A 19,149-nucleotide genomic window follows, 5' to 3' on the forward strand; every position below is an offset into this window, starting at 1 on the left:
ATTGTCTCTGTCATGGAATGTTACAGGAAGTCCTCTTGGTTGGGTAGTGTCCCTGGATTGTAGATCATCCTTTTATAGAGCTGCACTGCACTCATATGTTACTGAACAGCACCTTCCTCTGCAAGAATACTAGCAGTAGAAAATATAGTCTTATGAGAATGAAGCCTGCTGTAAGAGCACCCGAAATAGCCCTACTGCCAGTGTCTCTGCAGAAAGTGGACACTGAGTTGAAACTACTTTCTTGAATTGATTGCACAGTTAAGTACCCTTGTTGCTTGGCACTGTTGCCATTATGGAATCGGAGCGATTGAGAAAGACAATGGTCCGTATTGTAGAATAGAATCCTGTTGTGCTCGTTTTAGTGACCAATCGACACCAGTATACCAGGAATACATAAACATGATAAAACAGGAAGAAAAGTAATGAATTCAAATGTAATGCATTTTATTTAGAAAAGTCCACAAAACCTGCATTCAAAACTTGCAGTGAGTGATTAATAAGAGAATCTGAAACTATGTCAAAGGAAATGAATAGGTAAGACATGAAAATCACAAAAAATCTGGTGCTCAAGATGAATATTGTGTCAAGTGTCATGCCCATGAGACTCTGTGACACATGTTTCGGAAAATATCTGGCTTCAACAGGTGAAGGATTACTTGAAAAGTCAAGCAAATTAGCAAGGATGTTCCAACCTAGAAGAGGGCATTGCAGTGTGAGGGCATCATAGAAGTCATCATTAGAGACAATGAATACATTATCACTAAGTCAATGACCTCCTAGTTATTATCTTTACCAAGTGGGTGGCCGTGAGACAGTGATCACCGCAGATAGGAAGTCAGAGATGTCAGGTGAAATAAAAATATGCCAGGCAAGAAATCTAGTTTGTAGAAATCATCAATTTTTGAGACAGAGTAAGAAAAATGCAGGAACTCTAGAATAGTGTCCATAATGGAAAAATCTTACAGCAATTCTTAAATTTTGTAAAGTGCGAATGCCAAGAATATAACACACAGTGCATCGAATTTACGCATTTGGCCAATCCAAAGCAGTTGCTAAGGATTGGTGCATGTCAGGACTATTTGTCCCTATTTTGAGTTCATCTTCATTTCCATCTGTAGAAAGTACCAGTATATACACATTTTTTAGAAGACAAAACATCAGAAGCCGAACTAAAAGCTATTTCAGTGCATATAAATCAAAATACTATAAATAAGGATGGCGAGGAGTAGCAACCAACGCACTGTATACTCTCTTCAATCAAAAGTGTTCAATATGAATTGCGGAAGGGTTTGTGTTGCAGGAGTTGTTCCTTTCTTTACCTTCGCTCACTGGACCATCATATGCAAGGTGTGTTTTCCAAACTCACAGACTTGCTCTACATGTTGACTGTGTTTTTTTTCATGTTTTTGTTGTTTTTGCCATGGGGTGTTTGTTCTGTGTTTGAATTGGTGTTCAGTTGGTCTATTATGGTCAGATCAGTGCTTTTCTATCAAGTGGCCCTGTGGCCTAATGGATAAGGCATCAGCCTCCGAAGCTGGGGATTGTGGGTTCAAGTCCCACCTGGGTTGTCAATTATTTTTAATTTTGATCTTAATTAAATATGAACGAATTTCAACATATATTAACATAAAGATGATTAAAAGGTCTCATCAATGAAAATCATCACACTCATTTCATTCACCTTGTCAATACTGATATATTACCGCGAGACTATGCAGTAAAGACACGTGAATCTTGTCCTGTCTTCATAGAGCTGCCTTGCAACTGTGACATGTCACTTAATATTTTGTTTCTCAGGGAGTATAGCAGCAGAGAAACAGATACTGCTAATTCAATTCCTTATGAGGGCCCCAGCATTTAAGATGTTACTCTTAAGTGAGCTCCCCTGTAGCCACCAATTGCTGAAAAGTGTCTTCCTCAGGTGCCATCTCAACTGTGAAGAGAATCCTCCTAAGCTAGCCTCCTTGCAGTGACATGGCACTGAGAATCATTTTCCTCAGTGAGAATCTCTGCAGTGAAAAAGTTTCTCTTAAGGGATTGTCTCTGTAGTGGAATGTTACAGGAAGTCCTCTTGGTTGGGTAGTGTCCCTGGATTGTAGATCATCCTTTTATAGAGCTGCACTGCAGTCACATGTTACTGAACAGCACCTTCCTCTGCAAGAATACTAGCAGTAGAAAATATAGTCTTATGAGAATGAAGCCTGCTGTAAGAGCACCCGAAATAGCCCTATTGCCAGTGTCTCTGCAGAAAGTGGACACTGAGTTGAAACTACTTTCTTGAATTGATTGCACAGTTAAGTACCCTTGTTGCTCGGCACTGTTGCCATTATGGAATCGGAGCAATTGAGAAAGGCAACGGTCCGTACTGTAGAATAGAATCCTGTTGTGCTCTTTTTAGTGACCAATCGACACCAGTGTACCAGGAATACATAAACATGATAAAACAGGAAGAAAAGTGATGAATTCAAATGTAATGCATTTTATTTGGAAAAGTCCACAAAACGTGCACCATTCAAAACTTGCAGTGAGTGATTAATAAGAGGATCTGAAACTATGTCAAAGGAAATGAATAGGTAAGACATGAAAATCACAAAACATCTGGTGCTCAAGATGGATATTGTGTCAAGTGTCATGCCCATGAGACTCTGTGACACATGTTTCGGAAAATATCTGGCTTCAACAGGTGAAGGATTACTTGAAAAGTCAAGCAAATTAGCAAGGATGTTCCAACCTAGAAGAGGGCATTGCAGTGTGAGGGCATCATAGAAGTCATCATTAGAGGCAATGAATACATTATCACTAAGTCAATGACCTCCTAGTTATTATCTTTACCAAGTGGGTGGCCGTGAGACAGTGATCACCACAGATAGGAAGTCAGAGATGTCAGGTGAAATGAAAATATGCCAGGCAAGAAATCTAGTTTGTATAAATCATCAATTTTTGAGACAGAGTAAGAAAAATGCTGGAACTCTAGAATAGTGTCCATAATGGAAAAATCTTACAGCAATTCTTAAATTTTGTAAAGTGCGAATGCCAAGAATATAACACACAGTGCATCGAATTTACGCATTTGGCCAATCCAAAGCAGTTGCTAAGGATTGGTGTATGTCAGGACTATTTGTCCCTATTTTGAGTTCATCTTCATTTCCATCTGTAGAAAGTACCAGTACATACACATTTTTTAGAAGACAAAACATCAGAAGCCAAACTAAGAGCTATTTCAGTGCATATAAATCAAAATACTATAAATAAGGATGGCGAGGAGTAGCAACCACCGCACTGTATACTCTCTTCAATCAAAAGTGTTCAATATGAATTGCGGAAGGGTTTGTGTTGCAGGAGTTGTTCCTTTCTTTACCTTCGCTCACTGGACCATCATATCCAAGGTGTGTTTTCCAAACTCACAGACTTGCTCTACATGTTGACTGTGGTTTTTTTTCATGTTTTTGTTGTTTTTGCCATGGGGTGTTTATTCTGTGTTTGAATTGGTGTTCAGTTGGTCTATTATTGTCAGATCAGTGTTTTTCTATCAAGTGGCCCTGTGGCCTAATGGATAAGGCATCAGCCTCCGAAGCTGGGGATTGTGGGTTCAAGTCCCACCTGGGTCGTCAATTATTTTTAATTTTGATCTTAATTAAATATGAACGAATTTCAACATATATTAACATAAAGATGATTAAAAGGTCTCATCAATGAAAATCATCACACTCATTTCATTCACCTGGTCAATACTGATATATTACCGCGAGACTATGCAGGAAAGACACGTGAATCTTGTCCTGTCTTCATAGAGCTGCCTTGCAACTGTGACATGTCACTTAATATTTTGTTTCTCAGGGAGTATAGCAGCAGAGAAACAGATACTGCTAATTCAATTCCTTATGAGGGCCCCAGCATTTAAGATGTTACTCTTAAGTGAGCTCCCCTGTAGCCACCAATTGCTGAAAAGTGTCTTCCTCAGGTGCCATCTCAACTGTGAAGAGAATCCTCCTAAGCTAGCCTCCTTGCAGTGACATGGCACTGAGAATCATTTTCCTCAGTGAGAATCTCTGCAGTGAAAAAGTTTCTCTTAAGGGATTGTCTCTGTCGTGGAATGTTACAGGAAGTCCTCTTGGTTGGGTAGTGTCCCTGGATTGTAGATCATCCTTTTATAGAGCTGCACTGTACTCACATGTTACTGAACAGCACCTTCCTCTGCAAGAATACTAGCAGTAGAAAATATAGTCTTATGAGAATGAAGCCTGCTGTAAGAGCACCCGAAATAGCCCTACTGCCAGTGTCTCTGCAGAAAGTGGACACTGAGTTGAAACTACTTTCTTGAATTGATTGCACAGTTAAGTACCCTTGTTGCTCGGCACTGTTGCCATTATGGAATCGGAGCGATTGAGAAAGACAACGGTCCGTACTGTAGAATAGAATCCTGTTGTGCTCTTTTTAGTGACCAATCGACACCAGTGTACCAGGAATACATAAACATGATAAAACAGGAAAAAAAGTGATGAATTCAAATGTAATGCATTTTATTTAGAAAAGTCCACAAAACCTGCACCATTCAAAACTTGCAGTGAGTGATTAATAAGAGGATCTGAAACTATGTCAAAGGAAATGAATAGGTAAGACATGAAAATCACAAAAAATCTGGTGCTCAAGATGGATATTGTGTCAAGTGTCATGCCCATGAGACTCTGTGACACATGTTTCGGAAAATATCTGGCTTCAACAGGTGAAGGATTACTTGAAAAGTCAAGCAAGTTAGCAAGGATGTTCCAACCTAGAAGAGGGCATTGCAGTGTGAGGGCATCATAGAAGTCATCATTAGAGACAATGAATACATTATCACTAAGTAAATGACCTCCTAGTTATTATCTTTACCAAGTGGGTGGCCGTGAGACAGTGATCACCACAGATAGGAAGTCAGAGATGTCAGGTGGAATGAAAATATGCCAGGCAAGAAATCTAGTTTGTAGAAATCATCAATTTTTGAGACAGAGTAAGAAAAATGCTGGAACTCTAGAATAGTGTCGATAATGGAAAAATCTTACAGCAATTCTTAAATTTTGTAAAGTGCGAATGCCAAGAATATAACACACAGTGCATCGAATTTACGCATTTGGCCAATCCAAAGCAGTTGCTAAGGATTGGTGTATGTCAGTACTATTTGTCCCTATTTTGAGTTCATCTTCATTTCCATCTGTAGAAAGTACCAGTACATACACATTTCTTAGAAGACAAAACATCAGAAGCCAAACTAAAAGCTATTTCAGTGCATATAAATCAAAATACTATAAATAAGGATGGCGAGGAGTAGCAACCACCGCACTGTATACTCTCTTCAATCAAAAGTGTTCAATATGAATTGCGGAAGGGTTTGTGTTGCAGGAGTTGTTCCTTTCTTTACCTTCGCTCACTGGACCATCATATGCAAGGTGTGTTTTCCAAACTCACAGACTTGCTCTACATGTTGACTGTGTTTTTTTTTCATGTTTTTGTTGTTTTGCCATGGGTTGTTTATTCTTTGTTTGAATTGGTGTTCAGTTGGTCTATTATGGTCAGATCAGTGCTTTTCTATCAAGTGGCCCTGTGGCCTAATGGATAAGGCATCAGCCTCCGAAGCTTGGGATTGTGGGTTCAAGTCCCACCTGGGTTGTCAATTATTTTTAATTTTGATCTTAATTAAATATGAACGAATTTCAACATATATTAACATAAAGATGATTAAAAGGTCTCATCAATGAAAATCATCACACTCATTTCATTCACCTTGTCAATACTGATATATTACCGCGAGACTATGCAGTAAAGACACGTGAATCTTGTCCTGTCTTCATAGAGCTGCCTTGCAACTGTGACATGTCACTTAATATTTTGTTTCTCAGGGAGTATAGCAGCAGAGAAACAGATACTGCTAATTCAATTCCTTATGAGGGCCCCAGCATTTAAGATGTTACTCTTAAGTGAGCTCCCCTGTAGCCACCAATTGCTGAAAAGTGTCTTCCTCAGGTGCCATCTCAACTGTGAAGAGAATCCTCCTAAGCTAGCCTCCTTGCAGTGACATGGCACTGAGAATCATTTTCCTCAGTGAGAATCTCTGCAGTGAAAAAGTTTCTCTTAAGGGATTGTCTCTGTAGTGGAATGTTACAGGAAGTCCTCTTGGTTGGGTAGTGTCCCTGGATTGTAGATCATCCTTTTATAGAGCTGCACTGCACTCACATGTTACTGAACAGCACCTTCCTCTGCAAGAATACTAGCAGTAGAAAATATAGTCTTATGAGAATGAAGCCTGCTGTAAGAGCACCCGAAATAGCCCTATTGCCAGTGTCTCTGCAGAAAGTGGACACTGAGTTGAAACTACTTTCTTGAATTGATTGCACAGTTAAGTACCCTTGTTGCTCGGCACTGTTGCCATTATGGAATCGGAGCAATTGAGAAAGGCAACGGTCCGTACTGTAGAATAGAATCCTGTTGTGCTCTTTTTAGTGACCAATCGACACCAGTGTACCAGGAATACATAAACATGATAAAACAGGAAGAAAAGTGATGAATTCAAATGTAATGCATTTTATTTGGAAAAGTCCACAAAACGTGCACCATTCAAAACTTGCAGTGAGTGATTAATAAGAGGATCTGAAACTATGTCAAAGGAAATGAATAGGTAAGACATGAAAATCACAAAACATCTGGTGCTCAAGATGGATATTGTGTCAAGTGTCATGCCCATGAGACTCTGTGACACATGTTTCGGAAAATATCTGGCTTCAACAGGTGAAGGATTACTTGAAAAGTCAAGCAAATTAGCAAGGATGTTCCAACCTAGAAGAGGGCATTGCAGTGTGAGGGCATCATAGAAGTCATCATTAGAGGCAATGAATACATTATCACTAAGTCAATGACCTCCTAGTTATTATCTTTACCAAGTGGGTGGCCGTGAGACAGTGATCACCACAGATAGGAAGTCAGAGATGTCAGGTGAAATGAAAATATGCCAGGCAAGAAATCTAGTTTGTATAAATCATCAATTTTTGAGACAGAGTAAGAAAAATGCTGGAACTCTAGAATAGTGTCCATAATGGAAAAATCTTACAGCAATTCTTAAATTTTGTAAAGTGCGAATGCCAAGAATATAACACACAGTGCATCGAATTTACGCATTTGGCCAATCCAAAGCAGTTGCTAAGGATTGGTGTATGTCAGGACTATTTGTCCCTATTTTGAGTTCATCTTCATTTCCATCTGTAGAAAGTACCAGTACATACACATTTTTTAGAAGACAAAACATCAGAAGCCAAACTAAGAGCTATTTCAGTGCATATAAATCAAAATACTATAAATAAGGATGGCGAGGAGTAGCAACCACCGCACTGTATACTCTCTTCAATCAAAAGTGTTCAATATGAATTGCGGAAGGGTTTGTGTTGCAGGAGTTGTTCCTTTCTTTACCTTCGCTCACTGGACCATCATATCCAAGGTGTGTTTTCCAAACTCACAGACTTGCTCTACATGTTGACTGTGGTTTTTTTTCATGTTTTTGTTGTTTTTGCCATGGGGTGTTTATTCTGTGTTTGAATTGGTGTTCAGTTGGTCTATTATTGTCAGATCAGTGTTTTTCTATCAAGTGGCCCTGTGGCCTAATGGATAAGGCATCAGCCTCCGAAGCTGGGGATTGTGGGTTCAAGTCCCACCTGGGTCGTCAATTATTTTTAATTTTGATCTTAATTAAATATGAACGAATTTCAACATATATTAACATAAAGATGATTAAAAGGTCTCATCAATGAAAATCATCACACTCATTTCATTCACCTGGTCAATACTGATATATTACCGCGAGACTATGCAGGAAAGACACGTGAATCTTGTCCTGTCTTCATAGAGCTGCCTTGCAACTGTGACATGTCACTTAATATTTTGTTTCTCAGGGAGTATAGCAGCAGAGAAACAGATACTGCTAATTCAATTCCTTATGAGGGCCCCAGCATTTAAGATGTTACTCTTAAGTGAGCTCCCCTGTAGCCACCAATTGCTGAAAAGTGTCTTCCTCAGGTGCCATCTCAACTGTGAAGAGAATCCTCCTAAGCTAGCCTCCTTGCAGTGACATGGCACTGAGAATCATTTTCCTCAGTGAGAATCTCTGCAGTGAAAAAGTTTCTCTTAAGGGATTGTCTCTGTCGTGGAATGTTACAGGAAGTCCTCTTGGTTGGGTAGTGTCCCTGGATTGTAGATCATCCTTTTATAGAGCTGCACTGTACTCACATGTTACTGAACAGCACCTTCCTCTGCAAGAATACTAGCAGTAGAAAATATAGTCTTATGAGAATGAAGCCTGCTGTAAGAGCACCCGAAATAGCCCTACTGCCAGTGTCTCTGCAGAAAGTGGACACTGAGTTGAAACTACTTTCTTGAATTGATTGCACAGTTAAGTACCCTTGTTGCTCGGCACTGTTGCCATTATGGAATCGGAGCGATTGAGAAAGACAACGGTCCGTACTGTAGAATAGAATCCTGTTGTGCTCTTTTTAGTGACCAATCGACACCAGTGTACCAGGAATACATAAACATGATAAAACAGGAAAAAAAGTGATGAATTCAAATGTAATGCATTTTATTTAGAAAAGTCCACAAAACCTGCACCATTCAAAACTTGCAGTGAGTGATTAATAAGAGGATCTGAAACTATGTCAAAGGAAATGAATAGGTAAGACATGAAAATCACAAAAAATCTGGTGCTCAAGATGGATATTGTGTCAAGTGTCATGCCCATGAGACTCTGTGACACATGTTTCGGAAAATATCTGGCTTCAACAGGTGAAGGATTACTTGAAAAGTCAAGCAAGTTAGCAAGGATGTTCCAACCTAGAAGAGGGCATTGCAGTGTGAGGGCATCATAGAAGTCATCATTAGAGACAATGAATACATTATCACTAAGTAAATGACCTCCTAGTTATTATCTTTACCAAGTGGGTGGCCGTGAGACAGTGATCACCACAGATAGGAAGTCAGAGATGTCAGGTGGAATGAAAATATGCCAGGCAAGAAATCTAGTTTGTAGAAATCATCAATTTTTGAGACAGAGTAAGAAAAATGCTGGAACTCTAGAATAGTGTCGATAATGGAAAAATCTTACAGCAATTCTTAAATTTTGTAAAGTGCGAATGCCAAGAATATAACACACAGTGCATCGAATTTACGCATTTGGCCAATCCAAAGCAGTTGCTAAGGATTGGTGTATGTCAGTACTATTTGTCCCTATTTTGAGTTCATCTTCATTTCCATCTGTAGAAAGTACCAGTACATACACATTTCTTAGAAGACAAAACATCAGAAGCCAAACTAAAAGCTATTTCAGTGCATATAAATCAAAATACTATAAATAAGGATGGCGAGGAGTAGCAACCACCGCACTGTATACTCTCTTCAATCAAAAGTGTTCAATATGAATTGCGGAAGGGTTTGTGTTGCAGGAGTTGTTCCTTTCTTTACCTTCGCTCACTGGACCATCATATGCAAGGTGTGTTTTCCAAACTCACAGACTTGCTCTACATGTTGACTGTGTTTTTTTTTCATGTTTTTGTTGTTTTGCCATGGGTTGTTTATTCTTTGTTTGAATTGGTGTTCAGTTGGTCTATTATGGTCAGATCAGTGCTTTTCTATCAAGTGGCCCTGTGGCCTAATGGATAAGGCATCAGCCTCCGAAGCTTGGGATTGTGGGTTCAAGTCCCACCTGGGTTGTCAATTATTTTTAATTTTGATCTTAATTAAATATGAACGAATTTCAACATATATTAACATAAAGATGATTAAAAGGTCTCATCAATGAAAATCATCACACTCATTTCATTCACCTTGTCAATACTGATATATTACCGCGAGACTATGCAGTAAAGACACGTGAATCTTGTCCTGTCTTCATAGAGCTGCCTTGCAACTGTGACATGTCACTTAATATTTTGTTTCTCAGGGAGTATAGCAGCAGAGAAACAGATACTGCTAATTCAATTCCTTATGAGGGCCCCAGCATTTAAGATGTTACTCTTAAGTGAGCTCCCCTGTAGCCACCAATTGCTGAAAAGTGTCTTCCTCAGGTGCCATCTCAACTGTGAAGAGAATCCTCCTAAGCTAGCCTCCTTGCAGTGACATGGCACTGAGAATCATTTTCCTCAGTGAGAATCTCTGCAGTGAAAAAGTTTCTCTTAAGGGATTGTCTCTGTAGTGGAATGTTACAGGAAGTCCTCTTGGTTGGGTAGTGTCCCTGGATTGTAGATCATCCTTTTATAGAGCTGCACTGCACTCACATGTTACTGAACAGCACCTTCCTCTGCAAGAATACTAGCAGTAGAAAATATAGTCTTATGAGAATGAAGCCTGCTGTAAGAGCACCCGAAATAGCCCTATTGCCAGTGTCTCTGCAGAAAGTGGACACTGAGTTGAAACTACTTTCTTGAATTGATTGCACAGTTAAGTACCCTTGTTGCTCGGCACTGTTGCCATTATGGAATCGGAGCAATTGAGAAAGGCAACGGTCCGTACTGTAGAATAGAATCCTGTTGTGCTCTTTTTAGTGACCAATCGACACCAGTGTACCAGGAATACATAAACATGATAAAACAGGAAGAAAAGTGATGAATTCAAATGTAATGCATTTTATTTGGAAAAGTCCACAAAACGTGCACCATTCAAAACTTGCAGTGAGTGATTAATAAGAGGATCTGAAACTATGTCAAAGGAAATGAATAGGTAAGACATGAAAATCACAAAACATCTGGTGCTCAAGATGGATATTGTGTCAAGTGTCATGCCCATGAGACTCTGTGACACATGTTTCGGAAAATATCTGGCTTCAACAGGTGAAGGATTACTTGAAAAGTCAAGCAAATTAGCAAGGATGTTCCAACCTAGAAGAGGGCATTGCAGTGTGAGGGCATCATAGAAGTCATCATTAGAGGCAATGAATACATTATCACTAAGTCAATGACCTCCTAGTTATTATCTTTACCAAGTGGGTGGCCGTGAGACAGTGATCACCACAGATAGGAAGTCAGAGATGTCAGGTGAAATGAAAATATGCCAGGCAAGAAATCTAGTTTGTATAAATCATCAATTTTTGAGACAGAGTAAGAAAAATGCTGGAACTCTAGAATAGTGTCCATAATGGAAAAATCTTACAGCAATTCTTAAATTTTGTAAAGTGCGAATGCCAAGAATATAACACACAGTGCATCGAATTTACGCATTTGGCCAATCCAAAGCAGTTGCTAAGGATTGGTGTATGTCAGGACTATTTGTCCCTATTTTGAGTTCATCTTCATTTCCATCTGTAGAAAGTACCAGTACATACACATTTTTTAGAAGACAAAACATCAGAAGCCAAACTAAGAGCTATTTCAGTGCATATAAATCAAAATACTATAAATAAGGATGGCGAGGAGTAGCAACCACCGCACTGTATACTCTCTTCAATCAAAAGTGTTCAATATGAATTGCGGAAGGGTTTGTGTTGCAGGAGTTGTTCCTTTCTTTACCTTCGCTCACTGGACCATCATATCCAAGGTGTGTTTTCCAAACTCACAGACTTGCTCTACATGTTGACTGTGGTTTTTTTTCATGTTTTTGTTGTTTTTGCCATGGGGTGTTTATTCTGTGTTTGAATTGGTGTTCAGTTGGTCTATTATTGTCAGATCAGTGTTTTTCTATCAAGTGGCCCTGTGGCCTAATGGATAAGGCATCAGCCTCCGAAGCTGGGGATTGTGGGTTCAAGTCCCACCTGGGTCGTCAATTATTTTTAATTTTGATCTTAATTAAATATGAACGAATTTCAACATATATTAACATAAAGATTATTAAAAGGTCTCATCAATGAAAATCATCACACTCATTTCATTCACCTTGTCAATACTGATATATTACCGCGAGACTATGCAGTAAAGACACGTGAATCTTGTCCTGTCTTCATAGAGCTGCCTTGCAACTGTGACATGTCACTTAATATTTTGTTTCTCAGGGAGTATAGCAGCAGAGAAACAGATACTGCTAATTCAATTCCTTATGAGGGCCCCAGCATTTAAGATGTTACTCTTAAGTGAGCTCCCCTGTAGCCACCAATTGCTGAAAAGTGTCTTCCTCAGGTGCCATCTCAACTGTGAAGAGAATCCTCCTAAGCTAGCCTCCTTGCAGTGACATGGCACTGAGAATCATTTTCCTCAGTGAGAATCTCTGCAGTGAAAAAGTTTCTCTTAAGGGATTGTCTCTGTCGTGGAATGTTACAGGAAGTCCTCTTGGTTGGGTAGTGTCCCTGGATTGTAGATCATCCTTTTATAGAGCTGCACTGTACTCACATGTTACTGAACAGCACCTTCCTCTGCAAGAATACTAGCAGTAGAAAATATAGTCTTATGAGAATGAAGCCTGCTGTAAGAGCACCCGAAATAGCCCTACTGCCAGTGTCTCTGCAGAAAGTGGACACTGAGTTGAAACTACTTTCTTGAATTGATTGCACAGTTAAGTACCCTTGTTGCTCGGCACTGTTGCCATTATGGAATCGGAGCGATTGAGAAAGACAACGGTCCGTACTGTAGAATAGAATCCTGTTGTGCTCTTTTTAGTGACCAATCGACACCAGTGTACCAGGAATACATAAACATGATAAAACAGGAAGAAAAGTGATGAATTCAAATGTAATGCATTTTATTTGGAAAAGTCCACAAAACGTGCACCATTCAAAACTTGCAGTGAGTGATTAATAAGAGGATCTGAAACTATGTCAAAGGAAATGAATAGGTAAGACATGAAAATCACAAAAAATCTGGTGCTCAAGATGGATATTGTGTCAAGTGTCATGCCCATGAGACTCTGTGACACATGTTTCGGAAAATATCTGGCTTCAACAGGTGAAGGATTACTTGAAAAGTCAAGCAAGTTAGCAAGGATGTTCCAACCTAGAAGAGGGCATTGCAGTGTGAGGGCATCATAGAAGTCATCATTAGAGACAATGAATACATTATCACTAAGTAAATGACCTCCTAGTTATTATCTTTACCAAGTGGGTGGCCGTGAGACAGTGATCACCACAGATAGGAAGTCAGAGATGTCAGGTGGAATGAAAATATGCCAGGCAAGAAATCTAGTTTGTAGAAATCATCAATTTTTGAGACAGAGTAAGAAAAATGCTGGAACTCTAGAATAGTGTCGATAATGGAAAAATCTTACAGCAATTCTTAAATTTTGTAAAGTGCGAATGCCAAGAATATAACACACAGTGCATCGAATTTACGCATTTGGCCAATCCAAAGCAGTTGCTAAGGATTGGTGTATGTCAGTACTATTTGTCCCTATTTTGAGTTCATCTTCATTTCCATCTGTAGAAAGTACCAGTACATACACATTTCTTAGAAGACAAAACATCAGAAGCCAAACTAAAAGCTATTTCAGTGCATATAAATCAAAATACTATAAATAAGGATGGCGAGGAGTAGCAACCACCGCACTGTATACTCTCTTCAATCAAAAGTGTTCAATATGAATTGCGGAAGGGTTTGTGTTGCAGGAGTTGTTCCTTTCTTTACCTTCGCTCACTGGACCATCATATGCAAGGTGTGTTTTCCAAACTCACAGACTTGCTCTACATGTTGACTGTGTTTTTTTTCATGTTTTTGTTGTTTTTGCCATGGGGTGTTTGTTCTGTGTTTGAATTGGTGTTCAGTTGGTCTATTATGGTCAGATCAGTGCTTTTCTATCAAGTGGCCCTGTGGCCTAATGGATAAGGCATCAGCCTCCGAAGCTGGGGATTGTGGGTTCAAGTCCCACCTGGGTTGTCAATTATTTTTAATTTTGATCTTAATTAAATATGAACGAATTTCAACATATATTAACATAAAGATGATTAAAAGGTCTCATCAATGAAAATCATCACACTCATTTCATTCACCTTGTCAATACTGATATATTACCGCGAGACTATGCAGTAAAGACACGTGAATCTTGTCCTGTCTTCATAGAGCTGCCTTGCAACTGTGACATGTCACTTAATATTTTGTTTCTCAGGGAGTATAGCAGCAGAGAAACAGATACTGCTAATTCAATTCCTTATGAGGGCCCCAGCATTTAAGATGTTACTCTTAAGTGAGCTCCCCTGTAGCCACCAATTGCTGAAAAGTGTCTTCCTCAGGTGCCATCTCAACTGTGAAGAGAATCCTCCTAAGCTAGCCTCCTTGCAGTGACATGGCACTGAGAATCATTTTCCTCAGTGAGAATCTCTGCAGTGAAAAAGTTTCTCTTAAGGGATTGTCTCTGTAGTGGAATGTTACAGGAAGTCCTCTTGGTTGGGTAGTGTCCCTGGATTGTAGATCATCCTTTTATAGAGCTGCACTGCACTCACATGTTACTGAACAGCACCTTCCTCTGCAAGAATACTAGCAGTAGAAAATATAGTCTTATGAGAATGAAGCCTGCTGTAAGAGCACCCGAAATAGCCCTATTGCCAGTGTCTCTGCAGAAAGTGGACACTGAGTTGAAACTACTTTCTTGAATTGATTGCACAGTTAAGTACCCTTGTTGCTCGGCACTGTTGCCATTATGGAATCGGAGCAATTGAGAAAGGCAACGGTCCGTACTGTAGAATAGAATCCTGTTGTGCTCTTTTTAGTGACCAATCGACACCAGTGTACCAGGAATACATAAACATGATAAAACAGGAAGAAAAGTGATGAATTCAAATGTAATGCATTTTATTTGGAAAAGTCCACAAAACGTGCACCATTCAAAACTTGCAGTGAGTGATTAATAAGAGGATCTGAAACTATGTCAAAGGAAATGAATAGGTAAGACATGAAAATCACAAAACATCTGGTGCTCAAGATGGATATTGTGTCAAGTGTCATGCCCATGAGACTCTGTGACACATGTTTCGGAAAATATCTGGCTTCAACAGGTGAAGGATTACTTGAAAAGTCAAGCAAATTAGCAAGGATGTTCCAACCTAGAAGAGGGCATTGCAGTGTGAGGGCATCATAGAAGTCATCATTAGAGGCAATGAATACATTATCACTAAGTCAATGACCTCCTAGTTATTATCTTTACCAAGTGGGTGGCCGTGAGACAGTGATCACCACAGATAGGAAGTCAGAGATGTCAGGTGAAATGAAAATATGCCAGGCAAGAAATCTAGTTTGTATAAATCACCAATTTTTGAGACAGAGTAAGAAAAATGCTGGAACTCTAGAATAGTGTCCATAATGGAAAAATCTTACAGCAATTCTTAAATTTTGTAAAGTGCGAATGCCAAGAATATAACACACAGTGCATCGAATTTACGCATTTGGCCAATCCAAAGCAGTTGCTAAGGATTGGTGTATGTCAGGACTATTTGTCCCTATTTTGAGTTCATCTTCATTTCCATCTGTAGAAAGTACCAGTACATACACATTTTTTAGAAGACAAAACATCAGAAGCCAAACTAAGAGCTATTTCAGTGCATATAAATCAAAATACTATAAATAAGGATGGCGAGGAGTAGCAACCACCGCACTGTATACTCTCTTCAATCAAAAGTGTTCAATATGAATTGCGGAAGGGTTTGTGTTGCAGGAGTTGTTCCTTTCTTTACCTTCGCTCACTGGACCATCATATCCAAGGTGTGTTTTCCAAACTCACAGATTTGCTCTACATGTTGACTGTGGTTTTTTTTCATGTTTTTGTTGTTTTTGCCATGGGGTGTTTATTCTGTGTTTGAATTGGTGTTCAGTTGGTCTATTATTGTCAGATCAGTGTTTTTCTATCAAGTGGCCCTGTGGCCTAATGGATAAGGCATCAGCCTCCGAAGCTGGGGATTGTGGGTTCAAGTCCCACCTGGGTCGTCAATTATTTTTAATTTTGATCTTAATTAAATATGAACGAATTTCAACATATATTAACATAAAGATGATTAAAAGGTCTCATCAATGAAAATCATCACACTCATTTCATTCACCTTGTCAATACTGATATATTACCGCGAGACTATGCAGTAAAGACACGTGAATCTTGTCCTGTCTTCATAGAGCTGCCTTGCAACTGTGACATGTCACTTAATATTTTGTTTCTCAGGGAGTATAGCAGCAGAGAAACAGATACTGCTAATTCAATTCCTTATGAGGGCCCCAGCATTTAAGATGTTACTCTTAAGTGAGCTCCCCTGTAGCCACCAATTGCTGAAAAGTGTCTTCCTCAGGTGCCATCTCAACTGTGAAGAGAATCCTCCTAAGCTAGCCTCCTTGCAGTGACATGGCACTGAGAATCATTTTCCTCAGTGAGAATCTCTGCAGTGAAAAAGTTTCTCTTAAGGGATTGTCTCTGTCGTGGAATGTTACAGGAAGTCCTCTTGGTTGGGTAGTGTCCCTGGATTGTAGATCATCCTTTTATAGAGCTGCACTGTACTCACATGTTACTGAACAGCACCTTCCTCTGCAAGAATACTAGCAGTAGAAAATATAGTCTTATGAGAATGAAGCCTGCTGTAAGAGCACCCGAAATAGCCCTACTGCCAGTGTCTCTGCAGAAAGTGGACACTGAGTTGAAACTACTTTCTTGAATTGATTGCACAGTTAAGTACCCTTGTTGCTCGGCACTGTTGCCATTATGGAATCGGAGCGATTGAGAAAGACAACGGTCCGTACTGTAGAATAGAATCCTGTTGTGCTCTTTTTAGTGACCAATCGACACCAGTGTACCAGGAATACATAAACATGATAAAACAGGAAAAAAAGTGATGAATTCAAATGTAATGCATTTTATTTAGAAAAGTCCACAAAACCTGCACCATTCAAAACTTGCAGTGAGTGATTAATAAGAGGATCTGAAACTATGTCAAAGGAAATGAATAGGTAAGACATGAAAATCACAAAAAATCTGGTGCTCAAGATGGATATTGTGTCAAGTGTCATGCCCATGAGACTCTGTGACACATGTTTCGGAAAATATCTGGCTTCAACAGGTGAAGGATTACTTGAAAAGTCAAGCAAGTTAGCAAGGATGTTCCAACCTAGAAGAGGGCATTGCAGTGTGAGGGCATCATAGAAGTCATCATTAGAGACAATGAATACATTATCACTAAGTAAATGACCTCCTAGTTATTATCTTTACCAAGTGGGTGGCCGTGAGACAGTGATCACCACAGATAGGAAGTCAGAGATGTCAGGTGAAATGAAAATATGCCAGGCAAGAAATCTAGTTTGTAGAAATCATCAATTTTTGAGACAGAGTAAGAAAAATGCTGGAACTCTAGAATAGTGTCCATAATGGAAAAATCTTACAGCAATTCTTAAATTTTGTAAAGTGCGAATGCCAAGAATATAACACACAGTGCATCGAATTTACGCATTTGGCCAATCCAAAGCAGTTGCTAAGGATTGGTGCATGTCAGGACTATTTGTCCCTATTTTGAGTTCATCTTCATTTCCATCTGTAGAAAGTACCAGTATATACACATTTTTTAGAAGACAAAACATCAGAAGCCGAACTAAAAGCTATTTCAGTGCATATAAATCAAAATACTATAAATAAGGATGGCGAGGAGTAGCAACCACCGCACTGTATACTCTCTTCAATCAAAAGTGTTCAATATGAATTGCGGAAGGGTTTGTGTTGCAGGAGTTGTTCCTTTCTTTACCTTCGCTCACTGGACCATCATATGCAAAGTGCGAATGCAAAGAATATAACACACAGTGCATCGAATTTACGCATTTGGCCAATCCAAAGCAGTTGCTAAGGATTGGTGTATGTCAGGACTATTTGTCCCTATTTTGAGTTCATCTTCATTTCCATCTGTAGAAAGTACCAGTACATACACATTTTTTAGAAGACAAAACATCAGAAGCCAAACTAAGAGCTATTTCAGTGCATATAAATCAAAATACTATAAATAAGGATGGCGAGGAGTAGCAACCACCGCACTGTATACTCTCTTCAATCAAAAGTGTTCAATATGAATTGCGGAAGGGTTTGTGTTGCAGGAGTTGTTCCTTTCTTTACCTTCGCTCACTGGACCATCATATCCAAGGTGTGTTTTCCAAACTCACAGACTTGCTCTACATGTTGACTGTGGTTTTTTTTCATGTTTTTGTTGTTTTTGCCATGGGGTGTTTATTCTGTGTTTGAATTGGTGTTCAGTTGGTCTATTATTGTCAGATCAGTGTTTTTCTACCAAGTGGCCCTGTGGCCTAATGGATAAGGCATCAGCCTCCGAAGCTGGGGATTGTGGGTTCAAGTCCCACCTGGGTCGTCAATTATTTTTAATTTTGATCTTAATTAAATATGAACGAATTTCAACATATATTAACATAAAGATGATTAAAAGGTCTCATCAATGAAAATCATCACACTCATTTCATTCACCTTGTCAATACTGATATATTACCGCGAGACTATGCAGTAAAGACACGTGAATCTTGTCCTGTTTTCATAGAGCTGCCTTGCAACTGTGACATGTCACTTAATATTTTGTTTCTCAGGGAGTATAGCAGCAGAGAAACAGATACTGCTAATTCAATTCCTTATGAGGGCCCCAGCATTTAAGATGTTACTCTTAAGTGAGCTCCCCTGTAGCCACCAATTGCTGAAAAGTGTCTTCCTCAGGTGCCATCTCAACTGTGAAGAGAATCCTCCTAAGCTAGCCTCCTTGCAGTGACATGGCACTGAGAATCATTTTCCTCAGTGAGAATCTCTGCAGTGAAAAAGTTTCTCTTAAGGGATTGTCTCTGTAGTGGAATGTTACAGGAAGTCCTCTTGGTTGGGTAGTGTCCCTGGATTGTAGATCATCCTTTTATAGAGCTGCACTGCACTCACATGTTACTGAACAGCACCTTCCTCTGCAAGAATACTAGCAGTAGAAAATATAGTCTTATGAGAATGAAGCCTGCTGTAAGAGCACCCGAAATAGCCCTATTGCCAGTGTCTCTGCAGAAAGTGGACACTGAGTTGAAACTACTTTCTTGAATTGATTGCACAGTTAAGTACCCTTGTTGCTCGGCACTGTTGCCATTATGGAATCGGAGCAATTGAGAAAGGCAACGGTCCGTACTGTAGAATAGAATCCTGTTGTGCTCTTTTTAGTGACCAATCGACACCAGTGTACCAGGAATACATAAACATGATAAAACAGGAAGAAAAGTGATGAATTCAAAT

General features: G+C 39.4%; 9 non-coding genes across 9 annotated transcripts; all 9 read left to right on the forward strand.

Annotated features, from left to right (window-relative positions):
- The first annotated feature begins 1,495 nt into the window (after positions 1–1,495).
- On the forward strand, positions 1,496–1,568 carry TRNAR-CCG (transfer RNA arginine (anticodon CCG)). Its single transcript has one exon. It is a non-coding gene; the product is annotated as a tRNA-Arg (tRNA).
- A 1,967-nt stretch (positions 1,569–3,535) lies between these two features.
- TRNAR-CCG (transfer RNA arginine (anticodon CCG)) lies at positions 3,536–3,608 on the forward strand. Its single transcript has one exon. It is a non-coding gene; the product is annotated as a tRNA-Arg (tRNA).
- A 1,966-nt stretch (positions 3,609–5,574) lies between these two features.
- On the forward strand, positions 5,575–5,647 carry TRNAR-CCG (transfer RNA arginine (anticodon CCG)). The gene has a single exon. It is a non-coding gene; the product is annotated as a tRNA-Arg (tRNA).
- Positions 5,648–7,614: 1,967 nt separating this feature from the next.
- Positions 7,615–7,687, forward strand: TRNAR-CCG (transfer RNA arginine (anticodon CCG)). Its single transcript has one exon. It is a non-coding gene; the product is annotated as a tRNA-Arg (tRNA).
- Positions 7,688–9,653: 1,966 nt separating this feature from the next.
- Positions 9,654–9,726, forward strand: TRNAR-CCG (transfer RNA arginine (anticodon CCG)). The gene has a single exon. It is a non-coding gene; the product is annotated as a tRNA-Arg (tRNA).
- A 1,967-nt stretch (positions 9,727–11,693) lies between these two features.
- On the forward strand, positions 11,694–11,766 carry TRNAR-CCG (transfer RNA arginine (anticodon CCG)). The gene has a single exon. It is a non-coding gene; the product is annotated as a tRNA-Arg (tRNA).
- Positions 11,767–13,732: 1,966 nt separating this feature from the next.
- Positions 13,733–13,805, forward strand: TRNAR-CCG (transfer RNA arginine (anticodon CCG)). The gene has a single exon. It is a non-coding gene; the product is annotated as a tRNA-Arg (tRNA).
- A 1,967-nt stretch (positions 13,806–15,772) lies between these two features.
- On the forward strand, positions 15,773–15,845 carry TRNAR-CCG (transfer RNA arginine (anticodon CCG)). The gene has a single exon. It is a non-coding gene; the product is annotated as a tRNA-Arg (tRNA).
- Positions 15,846–18,174: 2,329 nt separating this feature from the next.
- TRNAR-CCG (transfer RNA arginine (anticodon CCG)) lies at positions 18,175–18,247 on the forward strand. The gene has a single exon. It is a non-coding gene; the product is annotated as a tRNA-Arg (tRNA).
- Positions 18,248–19,149: the final 902 nt, after the last annotated feature.

Source organism: Ambystoma mexicanum, chromosome 3q (assembly GCF_040938575.1).
Source record: "Ambystoma mexicanum isolate Mex_15411 chromosome 3q, UKY_AmexF1_1, whole genome shotgun sequence".
NCBI lineage: Eukaryota > Metazoa > Chordata > Amphibia > Caudata > Ambystomatidae > Ambystoma > Ambystoma mexicanum.